The sequence below is a fragment of the Hyperolius riggenbachi genome, chromosome 3 (genome assembly GCF_040937935.1).
Source record: "Hyperolius riggenbachi isolate aHypRig1 chromosome 3, aHypRig1.pri, whole genome shotgun sequence".
Lineage (NCBI taxonomy): Eukaryota > Metazoa > Chordata > Amphibia > Anura > Hyperoliidae > Hyperolius > Hyperolius riggenbachi.
The window spans coordinates 501,708,307-501,716,024 of NC_090648.1; positions in this window are offsets into that span (position 1 = coordinate 501,708,307).

The following is a 7,718-nucleotide window of genomic DNA, read 5'->3' on the forward strand; positions in this document are numbered from 1 at the left end:
ACTGCACTCTTCTGCTCACAAAAGCGTGCTAGCATGTGCAGCGTAGAATTCCAGCGCGTAGGGACATCACACAGCAAGCGATGGTGGGGGAGATTGAAGCGCTCCTGCATCTTGGCGAGTGCCCCCGAAGCAGTACTGGAATTTCTACAATGTTTGGCCACTCGACGCACCTTCAACAGAAGATCGGCCACGCCTGGGTATGTCCTCAGGAACCGCTGAACTACTAGGTTCATCACGTGCGCCAGGCAAGGGATGTGTGTCAGCTTAGCCAACCTTAAAGCGCGAATGAGATTACTCCCATTATCACACACAACCATGCCCGGTTTCAGGTCCAGCGGTGCCAGCCACAAATCCGTCTGTTCCTTTATTCCCCTCCAAATTTCCTCCCCTGTGTGCTGCTTATCCCCAAGGCAGATCAGCTTCAGCAACGCTTGCTGACGCATGCCAACAGCTGTGCTGCACTGCTTCCACGATCCTACTGCTGCTGGGTTAGCGTTTCCGAAAGAGGTACAGCTTTGAGATGCGTTGGAGGAGAAGGAGTCAGAGAGGTAGGTGCTGCTGTTGTTATCCAGTGGGAGGGACGGCGGTGCAGCTGTTTGCGGCGTGGGCAACACCCGCGCCGTAGCAGGTGAGGAATCGCTGCCAGGCTCCACAAGGTTCACCCAGTGCGCGGTAAGGGAGATGTATCGACCCTGGCCGAACGCACTCGTCCAGGTGTCAGTGGTGAGGTGAACCTTGCAGGCAACGGCATTCTTCAAGCTTCGGGTTATTTTGCTGACCACGTGCTCATGCAACTCAGGCACTGCAGAGCGCGCAAAGTGGTAGCGGCTGGGAACCACGTAACGTGGGATGGCCACTGACATCATGCCCTTGAAGCTGTTTGTCTCCACCACTCGATATGGCAGCATTTCGCAGGCCAGAAGCTTGGCTATGCTGGCTGTTACTGCCACGGCCCGGGGGTCATTTGCTGGCAATTTCCTCTTGCGCTCAAACATCTCCGACACAGACAACTGAACCGTAGCGCTGCACACGGAAAGGCTGTTGGTTGTTGTGTTTGATGAACACTGGGAGACCTCAAGAGCACTACTCCGGAAAGTGACAGTGTCAGCGTCGTCTGATGTTTGTGAATGTTGTGAACCACGCAATGGCTGGGCTACTGCTGCTGCTGAGGCGGGTCTGGTGGTGAGTCTGGTGAACCCAAGGGAGGCAGTGTTGCTGGTACCCTGTCCTACCGCGTTTGCCCACAGAGTGGGATGTTTGGATAGCATGTGGCGGCTCATGCTGGTGGTGGAGAGGTTGTTAATACTTTTCCCCCTGCTCAGGCGAGTCTTGCACACCTTGCAAATCGCCATGGTAACATCCTCAGTGCAGTCTTCAAAGAAAGCCCAGACTTTGGAGCACCTGCCTCCTTGCTGGCGATTTCTGTTTCCTCCTCTTTTGCCTCTCACTCTAACTTCCACGCTTGTGGTGCCTGAAATTGCGCGCCGCCTACCTTGTGGCACAAGGCGAACTCGTGCAGCAGTGGGTTCTTCAACAGACTCATCTGTGCTGCTGCTACGACGGCGATGTTCTCGTTCACAAATAAAATCTGGGTCTCTGTCCACATTGTCCATACCCTCCTCTTCCATCTCCTCAAACTCGTCATATGTCATTGTGGGGGGCCGCCGCCGTGGAGTAGAGCTCCCCAGAACAACCTCTGAGCAGCTCACTCCAACGTCGTCTTCCAGATCTTGTCGGCCGACCTCCTGCAATTGCAACCCCTCCTGCCCAACTTGCTCTGGGATTTGGGTTTCCGAGTCCTCCTCGGACTCGCCTTGTATTTCAGTGCGCGGTGCATTTCCCACAGTTAATGGTTGTGAATCCGGGCACAACATTTCTGGCTGTTCCTCCATTGACCTTTCATAGGTGGAAGTTTGTTGGGCTGGGAATAGCTCCTGCGAATACCCCATTGTGTCCTGAGGTAATTCATAGGACTGGTTATCTGGCAGTTGTGTGCGTGGTGTCGCTGCCGGTTGTGTCAGCTTTGTGCCCACTGGCTCCTTGTAACTGGCTGAGGACTCGGACCTCGTGCGTGATGTGCTGGTGCTGCTTAACCCACTGCTGGACGCTTGAGAGGTCATCCAAGTAATTATCTGGTCCTGTTCTTTTGGATTTGTGAGGGTTGTTGTCCTGGACAACATGGGCGGTATTGAGTGGGTTTTCTTGGGTGCTCCCCTGTGGCCTGTACGTGAACCGTCAGGGGAAACACCTCTTCCCTTGCCCCTTCCTCTTTCACCGGATTTCTTCCTCATTTCACTTATCCTTACAGTACACGCTGACTGGCAGCAGTACAGTGGCAGTACAGAAATGCTATACAGTACCACTATTCCCAGCAGCGACACAGAGCACAATGCTATACAGTGGCGGGTGAGCGGTGTACTACTGTTCCCAGGCCCAGCAGACACAGAGTGGAAGTAAACACAATGCTATATAGTCTGGCTGAGCGGTGTACACAGAGTGGCAGTACACACAATGTTATATAGTCTGGCTAAGCCGTGTACACAGAGTGTCAGAAAACACAATGCTATATATAGCGTGGCTGAGCGAGGTGCACAGTGGCAGTACACACAATGCTATATTAGTCAGGCTAAGCCGTGTACACAGAGTGTCAGAAAGCACAATGCTATATATAGCGTGGCTGAGCGAGGTGCACAGTGGCAGTACACACAATGCTATATAGTCAGGCTAAGCCGTGTACACAGAGTGTCAGAAAACACAATGCTATATATAGCGTGGCTGAGCGAGGTGCACAGTGGCAGTACACACAATGCTTTATAGTCAGGCTGAGCCGTGTACACAGAGTGTCAGTAAACAATGGTATATAGTCTGGCTGAGCGGTGTACACAGAGTGTCAGTAAACAACGGTATATAGTCTGGCTGAGCGGTGTACACAGAGTGGCAGTAAACACAATGCTATATATAGCGTGGCTGAGCGAGGTGCACAGTGGCAGTACACACAATGCTATATAGTCAGGCTAAGCCGTGTACACAGAGTGTCAGAAAACACAATGCTATATATAGCGTGGCTGAGCGAGGTGCACAGTGGCAGTACACACAATGCTTTATAGTCAGGCTGAGCCGTGTACACAGAGTGTCAGTAAACAATGGTATATAGTCTGGCTGAGCGGTGTACACAGAGTGTCAGTAAACAACGGTATATAGTCTGGCTGAGCGGTGTACACAGAGTGGCAGTAAACACAATGCTATATATAGCGTGGCTGAGCGAGGTGCACAGTGGCAGTACACACAATGCTATATTAGTCAGGCTAAGCCGTGTACACAGAGTGTCAGAAAACACAATGCTATATATATAGCGTGGCTGAGCGAGGTGCACAGTGGCAGTACACACAATGCTATATATAGCGTGGCTGAGCGAGGTGCACAGTGGCAGTACACACAATGCTATATATAGCGTGGCTGAGCGAGGTGCACAGTGGCAGTACACACAATGCTATATATAGCGTGGCTGAGCGAGGTGCACAGTGGCAGTACACACAATGCTATATTAGTCAGGCTAAGCCGTGTACACAGAGTGTCAGAAAACACAATGCTATATATATAGCGTGGCTAAGCGAGGTGCACAGTGGCAGTACACACAATGCTATATATAGCGTGGCTGAGCGAGGTGCACAGTGGCAGTACACACAATGCTATATATAGCGTGGCTGAGCGAGGTGCACAGTGGCAGTACACACAATGCTATATTAGTCAGGCTAAGCCGTGTACACAGAGTGTCAGAAAACACAATGCTATATATATAGCGTGGCTGAGCGAGGTACACAGTGGCAGTAAACAATGCTATATATAGTGTGGCTGAGCGAGCGGTGTACTACTGTTCCCAGCAGCGACACACAATGACTGGGGGGGACCCTGGCTAGCGTGGCTGGAGAGCGAACTACCCTGCCTGCCTACCCAAAGCTAAACCCACAGACAAATGGCGGAGATATGACGTGGTTCGGGTATTTATTTACCCGAACCACGTGACCGTTCGGCCAATCAGAGCGCGTTCGGGCCCGAACCACGTGACCCGTTCGGCCAATCACAGCGCTAGCCGAACGTTCAGGGAACGTTCGGCCATGCGCTCTTAGTTCGGCCATGTGGCCGAACTCGAACATCACCCGAACAGGGTGATGTTCTGCAGAACCCGAACAGTGGCGAACACTGTTCGCCCAACACTAGTACAGACGCGCCTGAGCAAAGGCAGCTGCGCATACACGAGCGGTTCTGTGCTACTGCGAACCTGTGGTCATGCTTGTGCAGGTGCAGCATGCCTGCGCTTGTGACAAAAAAGGGGCATGGCCCTGATGTGTAGAAGTGTCCCAACAAGACAGAAAGACCTAGAAACTTCCCTCTACTTAGGTAAGTATGTTTTTCTGAACCTGAGCTTTGGCTCATGGTCTCTAAGATTATTTGAAACGTAATTCTTATTAGATTTATATATATTCCAGGCTCTGGAACTGTCGGGCATAAAATCAAAATCAATTCTTTATTTTTAATCTGGTAAACAAGTAATAAGGATGCTAACCAGGCAATCCAAAAGTTAAAATCACTATTACTTTTCTTGTTGACAAAGGGTCATTCCCCAGTTTACCTGACTCTTATTTGGTACACACAAAATGTGGTACACAAAAAGGAAGTTGCAGGGCATGCTGGGTTGTCTTTTTTTGCTGCTCTACTACCCCTCAGACTTAACTAATGCAGCCTGATTGGCTGAAGCCTTTTTCCCTCCTGTTTTCCCTCCCACACCTCTGTTCCTCACTGATTGGCCAATATTTCTCATGCTGAGACAAGGCACTTTATTTAGTGAAGTGCGGATAAATCAGGCAGAGGAGAGTAAGGGAGGAAATTACATCAGGATTGGCTTCAAAATAGCCACAGTTAAAATGGGAAATACTAAGCAGGATTTCCCCTTTTTTTACTGTAGAAAAATCACTAAAATCAAAATGTAGACAGTGCAATACATGTGTTATGTAAGTATGTCCTCTGCCTGATTTATCCACACTTCACTAAATAAAGTGCATTGTCTCAGCATGAGAAATATTGGCAAATCAGAGAGGAACAGAGGTGTGGGAGGGGAAGACCGGAGGGAAAGAGGCTTCAGCCAATCAGGCTGCATTATTTAAGTCTGAGGGGTAGTAGAACAGCAAAAAAAGACAACCCAGCATGCCCTGCAACTTCCTTTTTGTGTACCACATTTTGTGTGTACCAAATAATATGTGGGGGGGGGGTTTCTGAGATAGGATGGCTGACAGCTCTTCTTTAACAAGGTGTATTGTGCAGACAACAGCTCTGGAACTAAACATGCATTCTACTTCAAATGCTGCTGAACATGCTGACACCCGCTGCTGAGATAGGAGTGATTACTCAAACTAATGTGTACAAATACCCAGCACCCCAAATGCAGGGCTGTGGAGTCGGTACAAAAATCTTCCGATTCCAACTCCGACTCCTCAGTTTATGAAACCACGACTCCGACTCCAACTCCGGGTACCCAAAATGGCCCCAACTCTGACTCCTCGACTCCACAGCCCTGCCCAAATGTGCAAGATTCCTCCTCCCTTTGTTATGAATGTGTCATTATTATTATTGTGTATTTACATAGCTTTTGGTGCTGGCGGGACACGTGTTAACAGACTCTGCTGCAGCCATGGAGATCGGGAGAAGCCATGGAGAAGGTGTATGGAGTGTGTCTCATTGCTGGGTCCTGCTCTTCTGCAAACTCTGCTTCCACTTCATCCCCGGGGGTGACCTGCCTTCCCTGTGCCTAAAAACTGGACTGCATATTATATTTATATTAAATACAGTGGCTTGCAAAAGTATTCGGCCCCCTTGAAGTTTTCCACATTTTGTCACATCACTGCCACAAACATGAAACAATTTTATTGGAATTCCACGTGAAAGACCAATACAAAGGGGTGTACACGTGAGAAGTGGAACGAAAATCATACATGTTTGCAAACTCTTTTTTTTTTACAAATAAATAACTGCAAAGTGGGGTGTGCGTAATTATTCGGCCCCCTGAGTCAATACTTTGTAGAACCACCTTTTGCTGCAATTACAGCTGCCAGTCTTTTAGGGTATGTCTCTACCAGCTTTGCACATCTAGTGACTGAAATCCTTGCCCATTCTTCTTTGCAAAACAGCTCCAGCTCAGTCAGATTAGATGGACAGCGTTTGTGAACAGCAGTTTTCAGATCTTGCCACAGATTCTCGATTGGATTTAGATCTGGACTTTGACTGGGCCATTCTAACACATGAATATGATTAGTTTTAAACCATTTCATTGTTGCCCTGGCTTTATGTTTCGGGTCATTGTCCTGCTGGAAGGTGAACCTCCGCCCCAGTCTCAAGTCTTTTGCAGACTCCAAGAGGTTTTCTTCCAAGATTGCCCTATATTTGGCTCCATCCATCTTCCCATCAACTCTGACCAGCTTCCCTGTCCCTGCTGAAGAGATGCACCCCCCGAGCATGATACTGCCACCACCATATCTGACAGTGGAGATGGTGCATTCTGAGTGATGTGCAGTGTTAGTTTTCCGGCACACATAGCGTTTTGCATTTTGGCCAAAAAGTTCCATTTTGGTCTCATCTGACCAGAGCACCTTCTTCCACATGTTTGCTGTGTCCCCCACATGGCTTGTGGCAAACTGCAAACGGGACTTCTTATGCTTTCTGTTAACAATGCCTTTCTTCTTGCCACTCTTCCATAAAGGCCAACTTTGTGCAGTGCATGACTAATAGTTGTCCTATGGACAGATTCCCACACCTGAGCTGTAGATCTCTGCAGCTCGTCCAGAGTCACCATGGGCCTCTTGACTGCATTTCTGATCAGTGCTCTCCTTGTTCGGCCTGTGAGTTTAGGTGGACGGCCTTGTCTTGGAAGGTTTATAGTTGTGCCATACTCCTTCCATTTCTGAATGATCGCTTGCACAGTGCTCCTTGGGATGTTCAAGGCTTTGGAAATCTTTTTGTAGCCTAAGCCTGCTTTAAATTTCTCATTAACTTGATCCCTGACCTGTCTGGTGTGTTCTTTGGACTTCATGGTGTTGTTGCTCCCAATATTCTCTTAGACAACCTCTGAGGCCGCCACAGAGCAGCTGTATTTGTACTGACATTAGATTACACACATGTGCACTCTATTTAGTCATTAGCACTCATCAGGCAATGTCTATAGGCAACTGACTGCACTCAGGCCAAAGGGGGCTGAATAATTACGCACACCCCACTTTGCAGTTATTGATTTGTAAAAAATGTTTGGAATCCTGTATGATTTTCGTTCCACTTCTCACATGTACACCACTTTGTATTGGTCTTTCACGTGGAATTCCAATAAAATTGATTCATGTTTATAGCAGTAATGTGACAAAATGTGGAAAACTTCAATGGGGCCGAATACTTTTGCAAGCCACTGTATGTAGGTCATCCTCGTCAGGGTTGTTCATTGATAATTTATTGAATTATAAAAATTAATCTTTTTCCCCCTCTATTCTATATGCCCACATTATATTTGTCATTTTTTATATTTTGACAATTTAATTGTTTACTAGGTCGCTATGGCAATTGATTTGCCGGGTCATAGTACTCCGATATTGCAGCCATATGATTGGTGAGCGGCTGCAGAGGGGCAGGTAGACAGATGTCACCTCTGGTTGGGCGGCAGTTTGAGTCGCGGATATGCG